The following is a 13,115-nucleotide window of genomic DNA, read 5'->3' on the forward strand; positions in this document are numbered from 1 at the left end:
AGGGACACATCACAAAACTTGGTTGCCCCCGCTCAGCCTAGACGCTCTGACTTAATTGCAGCTGACAGGGCATCAGGAGTTGTAAAAGCCTTTTGGGTGACACACACACACACACACACACACACACACACACACACACACACACACGAATGCATGCACCCACATACACTCCCACAGTTATCTGCAAGTGGAAGGTCCAGGCACGCAGCCTTAAAGAGGCAAAAGAGTGATGTATTTTGGCACGTGTGTGTGTGTGTGTGTGTGTGTGTGTGTGTGTGTGTGTGTGTGTGTCCTCCCTGGGACCCCAACACAGCTGCAGACCAGCTTGTCCTCCTTGGTCAAGGAAAACTAGACCAGGGAAGACTGGCTCTCCCTTTACCTCTGCCTGTCCTTAGCCAGCTCTTGGACCTGAGATATTCTGGCACCATGCAGTGTGGAGCAGGCAGGCATGAGCTGAATCTGTCAGGGCACCAGGAGAAGAGGAGCAGAGGTCTCTCTTGGTGGGAGTGGGGGGGTGAAGGGTGGGAGGTTGAAGGGTTGGGGGGAAGGGGTAGTGGGTGAACGGTGGGGGGTAGGGTTGGGGGGATGAAGGGTAGGTGATAAGGGTGGGGGGTAGGGGTCGGGGGTGAAGGGTAGGGGATAGGGGTGGGGAGTGAAGGGTGGGGGATGAAGGGTGAGGGATAGGGATTAGAGGGTGGGCTCTAGGTGCAGCTGCTCTTTGCTGCAAGCGTTGTCTAAGTAGAAAATAGCTCCCACACTGCTGAGGAAGCTTCCAGGATTCCCTTCCTGCTAGGTCAGTGTAGATCACCAGGTCAGACAGGTCAGTAGCAATGGAGTGCTATGTAAGGAAAAGGTTGTCACACTGACCCAGAACTTCTCAACCTGTCACAGGCCCGTGGTGACAAAATTCATGATGACCAGATGGTTTTCTGTGACGTGTGTGGGCTTCACTGGTGATGTTGTAACAAACTTCCATACTCAGAGGAGCTAAGAAACAGTGTAGGCCAGGTGTCCAGTGCTGGGCTCCCAACACTTGAGGCAGAGACAGTACATTTTTCTTCCCCACCCCCTTTAGCTCCTAGAGGCTGCCTGCAGTCTTTGGTTTTTGACCCTTTCCTTGTTGGCAAACCCACCAGTAGACTGACCTTTTACCTTCTTTCAATTTTAAAGACTTTTCTGATTAGCCTAACCTCAACCAGATAATCCAGGGTCATTTTCCTATTTTCACATTCGTCAATTAGCCAGGCCTGGTGGTTCACACACTTGTTCTTCTCAGGCAGGAGGCCAGCATGGGCCACCAGTCTCAGGAACCCTCCCCCCAATCAATATGAAATTTACCCGAAACCTTAATTCTCCTTTCTAGATAACAGAACCCAGTTCTATGTCCCGGAGGTTGTATCAGGACACAGGCTGGGGACATGAGGGTCATGTCATATTTTGAGTGTGAAGTGTCTTTCACAGTCTCGTGTGTTTGAATGCTTGACCTTGCTCCAATTATGTGAGCTTTGGGAAGACATGGAGTCGCTAGTGCATGGGGGCCTGGCTAGAGAAAGTGGGCCCCTGGGCATGTGGGTCTTACGTTAGTTCCTCTGTGGCTCACTGCCAGCCTGATTGTTTTCTTCTCTTTCCTTCCTGTGGGGATGTGAGGTGATGAGTCTCTAGGTACAAGCTCCTGTCACTGTGGAGTGCCAGGATCTGCCTGATTCTGCTCCACCCCCTCCTTTCCCCAACAGGGCTGGGATTATAAGTGTGTGTCACCACATTTCGCTTTTTATTCAAACGTGGGTTCTGGGGACTGAACTCAGGGAAGCATTTTACCAACTGAGCTGTCTCCTCATCTGTCAAAGTCCCCCACCCACACTTTCTGGTCTTGTTCATTCTGGTTGAAATAGGATCTTTCTTAGGTCAGCAGTACAATCACTGCCTGCCTACCTTTTTCCTACAAAAAAAAAAAAAAAAAACCCAAAAACCAAACAAAAAATAAACAAACAAAAAACAAAACAAAACAACAACAACAAAAAACAAAATAAAACAAGAGAACTGGGCTTAGCCTTCCAGCTCCACTTTACAGAGGTTCTTAGAGGGAAAAGGACCAACTGCACAGCGTCCAGGTGTGTGGGCGCATGCACTCTCCTTTCCTCATCTCTCCCTGACAGCAGTCCCATCAAATCCAGCCATGGGCTCCCTGACTGGGGAGTCCTCAGTCCATGTGCCATATCTCTTCACCCCAGCTTCCTCTGGGAGGCTCTGCCTTTCTTCCCAAAGTGCTGGAGGAGTCTGAAAATAGTTCCCTGAGGTGCTGGAGGCCTTGGGTGGAGAAACTCACTATAAATACCAGACATTTATAATTAGCCTCCCTGGCGGCTCAGCAACGCATATGGAGGAGGCAAACACCTGCAGGGTAGAAAGTCAAGACTCAGGGCCACAGGGCTCTCAGGAGCTGCCTTTAGGCTAGAGGTGAGAGGTGACCCATAGAGACACAGACTGGGATGAGGCCATCTTGCTGCAGCCTCAGGATAGGCAGTGGGGCTGGTATGGTACCCATTCCATTGCTTCCTGTTGGTGAGGCCTTTGCCAAGGAGTGTGATGCCCTGAACCTCCGTGTCCAGGGCTACAGGGTGACGTCATACACTATAAGAGACTTTCGGAAGCTGTAAGATTAGTGGCATTCAGTTGTGGTACCACACATTTGTAATCCAGGCACTCAGGATGTAGAAGCAGGAAGATCAGAAGTTTTAAACTCATTCTTGACTACCTGATGAGTTTGAAGCCAGTCTGGGATAAACGAGGCCATATCTTTTAAAAAGGAGGGTAGGGGGAGTAGGGGGGAAGGCTCAGTTTGTAAGTCAGGCAAGCATGAGGATCTGAAGTCAGATCCCCAAGACCAGTGTAAAAAGCAACACTCACCTGTGACCTCGACTCTGAGGGGACAGAGATGGGAGCCTGATGTAGCTAGGAACTCAAGCAAAGGCCATGGTGGGGTGCTGCTTGCTGGCTTGCTTCCCATGGCTTGCTCAGCCTGTTATAGAACTTAGAACCACCAGCCTAGGGATGACACCACCCACAATGGGCTGGGCTCTCCCCATTGAACACTAATTGAGAAAATGCCTTACAATTGGATTTCATGGACTCATTTCCTCAACAGAGGCTCCTTCCTCTCTGATGACTCTAGCTTGTGTCAAGTTGACACACAAAACCAACCAGTATGGAAGCCTGGAGGCTTGTTGGACAGCTGGTCTAGAAGAACTGAATTGTGAAGTTATAGGTTCAGTGAGAGACCCTGTCTTAAAAACATATGGAAAGACACTGGATACTGATATGCGGCCTGTCTACACACACACACACACACACACACACACACACACACACACACACACACACACACACAGACACAGACACACACAGACACACACACACACAGAGAGAGAGAGAGAGAGAGAGAGAGAGAGAGAGAGAGAGAGAGAGATGGCTCTCATATAGCCCCTCAGGCTTCTTGGAGAACTGCCTTTTGTGTTACTGAGAGGTCTTGGACATTCAGAAGACAGGGCGACATCTGCATAGATACAACCGTCAGAACCCTTCCAACACAGCTCACCAGAACAGATTCAGCTCTGTTTAGGACAGAAGCCCCAGACCATACTCAGGTACAGAAACAGGGTTACTTGTCCCCCAAAACTTTGAACATACTGTCTGGATGGAGACCCAATCTTCTTCTGGCCCCCTGAAGTGTCTGCTCCACACCACCATCCCTGTATGCATCTCGCATGGTGCCTGAGGTTCATCTCTAGGATGAACTGAAACGAATGGGTGAAGGATCTCCTAGGAAAGCCTTGCTGGGGAGCACTCAGGTCCTAGAATTGGAGGATGGAAGGTCTTATTCCCCGTGCCTGCACAGCTGAGCAGATGCCATCTACAGCTTTTGAAAAAAACCCCACTGACTCAGTTTAGTACCTCTGATGTGTGCACAGAGCACAGATATGGGGGTCATCCACTGGGTCATGGGGAGCCAACCAATGGCAACAGTTCAAAGAGAACTGACTGTATCTTTCCCTGTCAGCCTCCAACTAGGAGTGGGGTCTTGGGAGCCCCTCCCCCATCCATGCTGGATTTTTTGACAGGCTTGACCTTGTGCAGATCTTGTTCAGGTCAACATGGCTGCTGTGAGTTCATGAGTGCAGCAGCCACATGTGCTGTCCAGAAGACATTTCGCAGTCCCCCATCTTCCAGCAATTTCATTCTTCCTGCTCCCTCTCTCACGATGCTCTCTGGGCCTTGGGGTGGTGGTGGTGGTGGGTATTATACAGATTATATAGATATAATCATTATATAGATATAAGCAACAGCCACAGTTGCTTGTTCTCTGTACTTTGAGTAGTAATGAGTTGCATATTTCACCTAATTTTCAAATCAGATGGGCCTGTCTTGCCTGAAGACGGTCAGAGGCTCCCCACTCATTCTTGGGTGTAGCTTGAACTTGATCAGCCTATGCAAGTCTGGAAATGACAGGGTAGCCATCCAGGGAGTGATCAGCATTCAGTAGGAAAGGGAGGAGCAGATAAATGTGCTGTGGCTTCCTCCTTGGAGTGGAAGATTCTAGGAAGTTTCCTGAACATCTCTGGGGAAGTCCTAGCAGCATTGCCTGTCCCCAACCCACTGTGGTGGTGCCAATAATGAACCCCCTCAACACATTTCCTTTCCTTTGCCCTCCTCAAAATCACCTCCCAAATCATCACCACACCCAAATTCTTGTCCCAGGCTCTGCTTTGGGAAATGCAGTCACCTGGCAGGAGTCAGATCCAAATTCCTCGGATAGTGTCAGGGCTTTGCATGATGCCCTCCCGTTGCCCCAACCTCACCAGACCTCACTCTCCTCTCCCCCATGCCAGCCATCTTCCAGTCACAGCAGCCTCTGGCCAATTCTCCCAACTTGCCAGGCCTTTCCTCCCTCTGGGCCTCTGACTAGACAGCCCTTCCCCCTGCCCACTGCATCATTGTCTTGCAGTCTCAGCTTCAGTTAGAGAATACCACTCCACCTTGGCATTTTCTTAATTAGTGGTTGATATGGGAGGGCCCAGCATTGTGGATGGTGCCATCGCTGGGCTGGTGGTCCTGGGTTCTGTAAGAAAGCAGAGCAAGCAAGCCATGGGGAGCAAGCCAGTAAGCAGCACCCTCCACGGCCTCTGCATCAGCTCCTGCCTCCAGGTTCCTGTCCTGACTTCCTTTGAGGATGGACAGGTGGAGCTGGAAAAGTGACCCAGGCAGGCTTTTTGCAGGAGCGATGTCCCAAGCTTTGACACTGTGAATCCCAAACTTTGGACACTGAGGTTCGCCCCCACCCCCAGTTGGAGTTTTGCTTTGATCTGATTGCAGTTGTGCCCTGGTTTTTCTTTCTTGAGGTATTTGACTTATCTTTTATTTTATAGGAGCCCACAGTTGAGAGACTTTGGATTTTCTAAGGGAGCTTTTAACTTAAATGTTTGAATTTTTAAAGACCGTGGGTGTTTTAAAGCTTGGAATATTTAATATTATATTCATATTAATGTGTGATCTTGGCAACAAACAGGAAAGGATTGGTTATGGCTTAACAGCGAAATGTTTGTGTGTCAGATTGACAAGGGATCAACGTGTGTTGGGTAGTTTTATGTCAGCTTGGCAGCTAGAGTCATCTGAGAGGAGGGAACGCCAACTGAGAAAATACCTCCATACTGGGCTGTAGGCAACCCTACAGGACATTGTCTGAATTAGTGATTGATGGGGGAAGGCCCAGCCCGTTGTGTGTGGGACCACCCCTGAGCAGGTGGTGCTCCATTCCATAAGAAAACAGGCTAAGCAAGCTGTGAGGAGCAAGCCAGTAAGCAGCAGCCCTCCATGGCCTCTGCACCAGCGCCTCCCTCCAGACTCCTGCCCTGTTTGACTTCCTGCCCTGACTTCTTTCAGTTATGTGCTGTGAAGTGGAAGTGTAAGTCAAATAGACCCTTTACTCTCCAAGAGGCTTTCGGTTATGATGGTTTTGTTGCAGCAATAGAAACCCTAACGAGGACAGCTTGCATATGCATTTGTGTGTGCAGTGTGTGTGTGTGTGTGTGTGTGTGTGTGTGTGTGTGTGTGTGTGTGTGCACGCAGTGCTGACAGTCCAGAAGAGAGTGCCAGTTTCCCCTGGAACTAAAGCTCCAGACAGTTGTGAGTTGTCACATGAGTCTTGGGAATGGCAGCTGCATCTTCTGCAAGAATAATAGGTGCTCTTAACTGCTAAGCAATCACCCCAACATCTTATTTAATTAATTAACTAAGTTTTTTTTTAAAAACAAGGTTTCACTCAATTTAGAATTTGCCATAAGGGCTAGAATTCTTGGCCAGCACACTCCAGGAGTCCTCCTGTCTCCACCTCCCAGAACTGGGATTTGAGCAGTTTGCCGCCATGTTCAAATTGTATGGGGATACTATGGAGCCAACTCAGGTCCTCATGTTAGTGTGGAAGGAACTGTAGAGTACCACATCGAATGGCTGCAGATCACCATACTGAATGGCTGCAGATCACTATATTGAATGGCTATAGAGTACTACATTGAATGGCTGCAGATCTGCATATTGAATGGCTATAGAGTACTACATTTTGTGGCTGTAGATAACCACATTGAATGACTGCAGATCTCCATATTGAATGGCTGTAGAGCACCACATTGAATGGCTGTAGATCACCATATTGAATGGCCAAAGAGAACCACATTGAATGGCTGTAGATCACCACATTGAATGGCTGCAGATCTCCATATTGAATGATAGTATCATTTGTGGAACTGTTTTTTATGGAGTCTACAGGGAATACTTACATTCTAGGTATCTTGGGCTGGGAATGTGGTTCAGTTGTCAGAGAGCTTGCCTAGCACACCCAAAGCCCTGCATTCCAGCACTGCATAAACCAGGTAAAGTGGCAGGCAGGAGGATCAGAAGTTCAAGGTCATTCTAGTCTTTAACGTGGGGTCGATGTCAGCAAGGGCTTTGTGAAACTGTCTCAAAATAAACAAAAATCAGTAAGCAATCTAGGTGTCTGAGTTCTCAAGTCTGGGTTTTCCTATAAAGGCTTATATTACTGTCTAGAAATGTAAAATGTCAATGTAGATATTTCTTGAAGCCATGCACCTGCTTTGCAATAATGAAAATGGGGTGTGGGGAGTGGGTGAGGTGCAGGGCTCCCAGCCCCTTGTGACTAGAGACCGTACAGGTCTACACATCTTGTATCACTTTGAGATGTGAAACTGGGTGGGCCACTGCACAGATTGTGTTACCAGAGTGGGAGAGATAGGATCAAGGTGTCCGGAAGGTCGAAGATGACATTCTGGGTGAGGAACTGAGATGGGGAGGGGGTGTCACTAGGCACATGGCCTAGTGAGAGGTCAGCAGGTAGAGTGAGTCTCAAAACGAGGAGGGACCCATGTTAAAAAGTGCTACAGCTGCCTCTTTGTGCTTCTGGAGACCATGAAGATCAGAACAGGCTCCTATTGGTCCCTCCATGGGAGGGATGTCCAGCTCTTATCCATTGATGAATGGAGGTTGCCTAGGGTGGAACTCTGCAATCCCAAACTGCCCTGGGAGAGGAGACTCAAAATGGGATTCCACAGTTCTGGGAACTATCCCGGGAGAAATGGAGAAGGACAGGAGGGGTGAGGAGGAACCATGGCTATGGTGCTTCCTGACTCAGCACACACCTGTAACCAACAGGGAAGGCCAAGGGAAGTGAGAGTGGTCAAGGGGTTGGGTTCATAAACAGAACGATTGGAGCCACAGAGTCTAACCTCACAGTTCATGGCTTCCCTGAACTCAGAAGTGTTCCTTTCATGTCTGTGAATCTATCTGCTTCGCTTCGCTCTCTTGCTGCTTCCTCCCCTGTGAGGCTAAAAGGAGGTGCAAAGCAGCTGCTCACGGCCAGAGGGAAATACTCAGGAAGGTACAGATTCTTGGCAGCCTGACCCACCAAGTTCCTTTCGGGCTCGATGATGCTCTCTGGAGACCTTTCTCCTTCCCTCACTTTCTCACCCTTGATCCTAACTCTGTGCTTATTAGACTGCACCATTTGGGCTGGAGAGATGGCTCAGTGGTTAAGAGCACCGACTGCTCTTCCCAAGGTCCTGAGTTCAAATCCCAGCAACCACATGGTGGCTCACAACCATCTGAAACAAGTCTGATGCCCTCTTCTGGTGTGTCTGAAGATAGACTGCACCATTTGGGAGCCCTAGACACGGCTAGATTATTTACTGCATTAGGTGATCCAAAATTGAATGCCCTCTGTGTATGTATATGGTGTGTGTGTGTGTGTGTGTGTGTGTGTGTGTGTGCGCGCGCACGCGCATATATGTTTGTGTGCATGCATGCACAGTATGCTACTATGTTCACTGTGTGTGGAGGCCAGGGGTCAACCTTGACAGTCCTTTCTCATGAGCTCCCCACCTTATTCTTTTGACAGAGGTTCTCTCACTCGGACCTGGGCTTATCAATCAAGCCAGACTGGCTGGCCAGGGAGCTGCAAGGATCCTGCCTCCCCCTCCCCATCCACACCACCACGCTGAGGTTTTTATGTGGGTATTGGGGGTTGAGCTCTGGCCCTCAGGTTTGCAAGGCTAGCCCTTTGCTTATTGAGGTACCTGCCCAACTTCTAACCCTGCCCCAGTTCCCTTTATCAGAGCAGCAGCTGATGTCTCTTTTGCTGGAAAGTCGGGCCTGCATGAGGTGCTCACCTGGCCTTGTTGGTTCTTAGAGCTATTCTCTGTGCTAGGTTCTCCTAACACACAGGTAAATGGAGGCCCAGGTTGCACCATTTTCTAGAACTGGGCTTCAAGCTTTGGCCACTCTGTGTGTGCTTCCTGCAAGGGGCCACCTCCAGCTTCTTCTTGTAGTGAAGACTGGTACTTGGGTATCTTACTGACCAGCTTGGTATGGAGGAAGTGCCAGCTTTAAGGCTTAGGAAAGTGGCAATCAAAGTAACAGTTGTAACTACTGTGCTCTGAGCGACCTCCATCCCCACCGGACAGACGAGGGAGCCTGGAATTAGAGCAGTGGATGTTTCCCCAAAGCACAGGGTGTGGGAGCAGGGCTGGAACTCAGGTTATTCGATTGCGAAGCTCACGAGATTGCCTTCTAGTGTTTATGGGGCACTGTCTTCAGGGTGGTCAGGAACAAGGGTCAAATGGTTTGTTTTCCTTTCTCTTCCCTTATTTTCCCTTCCCTCTCCCTTCCCCTCCCTTGCTTCTCTTTTTGAGGCTGGGTCCTATGCAGTATAGGCTGGTCTTACTGTGTGGCTGAGCATGACTTTGAACTCCTGATTCTCCTGCTATTACTTTCTGAGTTCTGGAATTTTAGGCATGTGGGTCCATGCCTGGTTTATGCAGTGCTGAGGATGGAGCCCAGGTGTCAGGCATACTAGGCAAGCACTGTGCCAGCTGACCCATGTGCCCCACCCCCAGCTGTTATGCTGATGTTGAGGTGTCTGCTCTGATTCAGTGATGCACCAGGCAGTATTGTTAGCCACAGGGACCAAGACGGGGCTATGGTCACAAGTGACTGTCATAGGCTGTGAAAGTGATCAGGGAACTAGTGCTGTTTGAGCCACCTGTAACCGGCACACTCCTTGGAAGGAAACACACTGCAGTGCTTGGACCCACCAGGAACTTACTTCCAGCCTCAAACTTCATTGTAGTCACTTTCAGGGTGGGGAAACTGAGGCCAGGAGAAGTATCCAAAAGTCTAAGCTTTCAGTACTACTCATGGTACCTCAGAGACAGACCCTCTGTCCCCTGATGCTCTGCAGCATACACATACGAGATTGCCCACCTACAACAAGGCAGGAGCTTCCAGGGAGAATCCTGGACCCGGACGTAGTTCCTCTCCCCCACCCCCGCCATGACTGTAGTCTGCTCCCCCTCAGTTCTCCAGCTCTGTGACTAAGAGAACCCCTGAGGCCCCATTTCTGTGAGGCCCTATTTCTGCCCAGCCCCCAGCCACCCCCTTGCTTTGGGAGCCCCCAGGCTTGTGAGCCACAGTTCCTAAGACAAGCAGGGCCGTGGGTGGGGTATGTGGGATAATTATAGTCTTGGATGGCTTGGCTCAGAGGCTGAGAGGCAGGGATGCAGTTCTTCCCGCAGGCTCCGGGAGTGGAGTCTGAGTCAGAACCAGATCCCCCAGCCCCTCCCCTTGGGTCTGGACCAGTGGTCTTGTTTAGCCAGCCCATATACCCTCTAGTCTGTGGTATGTTAGCTTCTCCATGCTTTGCACGTTCTTCTGACTGTGGACTTACTGATGCGTATACTAATGCATGGATGTAAGAGATCTTGGGGTGCAGATGGGGCAGGACTGGCATGGCCTGGGGTGGTTAGCCAGCCAAGCTCTAACTTGGAGCCATCGTTAGCTGCAGCACAGTCTTTCCCACATCCTTGGAAGATTCTGTGCTTTCCTTTCCTCATCTGAGAGGTGAGTATGCTAAACATTCCCTTGTAAGATAAAGGACGGAACGCTCCACTGAACTTCACTCACGTGAAGCATGGTGGTTAATGTTGGTTCTTGCAGTTGTGCTTGGCATTTTAACGTTATCCAAGAGATGCAAGGGAGTCTGGAAATCCTCGCCACCTAGTCTGGGGACAGCAAGGAATTTCATCCCACATGGCAATGCCTGATTGACAGAAACTGCTTAGAGCAGTGTGTCAGGAAAGGGGAAGCTAGACCTGCAGCAGGTCTGTCTCTCTGGCTATCAGGAAGGTTGAAGCAGGAGGATTGCAAGTTATGTATGCCCGGGCTACAAAGTGACTCCAAGAGTAGCCTGCAACTGGATGAGACTTTATATCAAAGTAAAAATGTGAAAGAGGACTGGAGAAAACTGAGAGGCAGAGCTCTTGTCTAACGTGTGCCAGGCACTGGATCCAGTGCTCAACACTTCAAAGAAGGGAAGAAAGAAGGAGGAAGGAAGAAGAAAGAAAGGAAGGAATAAGGAAAGAAAGATTGATTCTGAGCCTTGTCCTAGACTCACAGGAAAAGGAGCAGTGCTTGTTTATGTCAGGTTCTGGAGGAGAGAGGGGGCACCTGCTGTCTCCTGTTTTGGATACAAGTTAGCCCTAGAGAGGAAAGAAGGTGGGAAGGAACAAGGTGTGAGGGCATGGTGGAAATGACGGAGGCAGGTGGACTCAGCACCTCAGGCACCCAGGCACCCATGCACATGCTACAGGCATGGCTGTCCTGTGGGAATCTCTCAGCATCTAGGGGCTAAGGATGGCCATCTCTCCAGAATGACAGGACTTTTCTAGAAGTTGCAAGTGTGTGTCCTGACTCTCGTGCTGCAGGTTCTGCAGCCCTGGGCATGCAGAACCCCAGGCCTCAGTTTCCCCATCTGTTCTCATTTGCTTCCTATTGCTGATCAAAATCAGCCAGGAGAGGGTTTATTTTATCTTACAGCTTGACCCGGTTGACCCAGGGAAGTGAAGGCAAGAACTGAAGCAGATGCCATGGGGGAGTGTGGCTCACTAACTTGCTTTCTCTGCTCTCTTATAGAACCCGGGACCATCTGGCCAGGGGCAGCAGAGCCCACACGGAGGTGGGCCCTCCCTCTGTCAATCACTAACCAAGGTGTGCTCGTAGGCCAGTCGGATGGAGGCATTTTCTCAACTGAGGTTTTTCTTTCTCAGATGACTTTACCTTGTGTCAACCTGACAAAAAGCTAACCACCACACTATGTGAACCTCCCTGCATCCTGAATTCGGGTGAGAATTAAAGGAACTCATAGACATGGAGAATTAGATCCAGCAAAGAAGCAGTCAACAGAAAGACTGGGCAATCTGCATCATGAGGGAAAATATTTGTGAAGCCACGTTATCAGTCCTTCGCATTCTCTGGTCCCACAGAGTGAACTCAATAAACCTTGGGTTGAAAATCGGGGATGTGTGGATTTTTTTTGTAACTATTCTATAAATAATACAACTATTTATGTTTCGTTTGAATTAAAAGTAACCCAGAGATTATTAAAGTATGTGCACATTATAATAAGCAAATAAATGTCATTTTATTTATTTATGTACTTGATAAGATCTCATGTGGCTCAGGCTGGCCTCAGCCTTGAACTTACCACGTCGCTGAGGATGGCCTTAAACTCCTGATCTTCCTGCCTCTACCTCTGTAGTGCTGAGATTATAGAAATGCACCAATCTGCCTGGTTTAAGCTATTCTGGGAGATCAAATCCAGCACTTTGTGCTTGCTACAAGCATTCTACCAACTGAGTGGTGTTCCCAGGTAACATGTCACCTTACATAAGGCACTTGAGCATCTGCAGACTTGGGGACCTTTGGGAGGTACTGGGACAAATCTCCCCGGGTCACTGGGGGAATGGCTGCATTTGGTAAGGAAGTAGCAAGTATAACAACTAAAAATATTACAACTTAAAAATTATAAACTCCCCAGTAATCTGATTTTAAAAACGGACAAAGGACTAGACTAGACATTTATCAAAGAAAATTATTTAAATAGTTAACAGTATTTGATAAGTTAGTCAATGTTACTAGTCACTAAAGAAATTAGAATCAAATCCACATTATCACCCTATGTATATTAGGATAGCATGTATATCTTTGTTTATCTGACTGTATAACTAGCCACTTATATCTATCATCTACCTATTTATCACTGTTTATCTGCCTAGCTATCTGTCCATCTATTGTCTAGATGTTATCTATCTACCATATATCATTTCTTTCTATCTATCTATCTATCTATCTATCTATCTATCTATCTATCTATCTATCCATATATCCATCCATCCATCAATCAATCAGTCTATCTATTTTCTCTTTCTCATTTCTCTTTATCATCTATCAACACTTGGGATACTGAGGCAGGAGAATCATGAACTTGAAGCCAGCCTTGATAACACAATGAGTTTCCCTCTTAAAAACAAAAACAGAATGAAAAACAAAACAAAGTAAAAGGGAAAAACAACAAAACTGGAAGGGGAAAAAAAGCAGTCACAAGAGGGATGTGGGAGAATTAAAACCCCTGGAGCATTGTGGGCAGGATTGTAAAATGATTCAAGTGCTATAAAAAACAGGGTAGAAATTCCTCAAGAATTAATCATAAGTGACCA

At 48.4% G+C, this 13,115-nt stretch overlaps 1 long non-coding RNA gene across 1 annotated transcript; it reads left to right on the forward strand.

Annotated features, from left to right (window-relative positions):
• Positions 1-9,172: 9,172 nt before the first annotated feature.
• On the forward strand, positions 9,173-12,029 carry LOC108352053 (uncharacterized). Its single transcript, XR_005489997.2, has 2 exons — positions 9,173-10,461; positions 11,533-12,029. It is a non-coding gene; the product is annotated as an uncharacterized LOC108352053 (long non-coding RNA).
• Positions 12,030-13,115: the final 1,086 nt, after the last annotated feature.

This window comes from Rattus norvegicus, chromosome 10 (assembly GCF_036323735.1).
Source record: "Rattus norvegicus strain BN/NHsdMcwi chromosome 10, GRCr8, whole genome shotgun sequence".
NCBI classification, from domain to species: domain Eukaryota; kingdom Metazoa; phylum Chordata; class Mammalia; order Rodentia; family Muridae; genus Rattus; species Rattus norvegicus.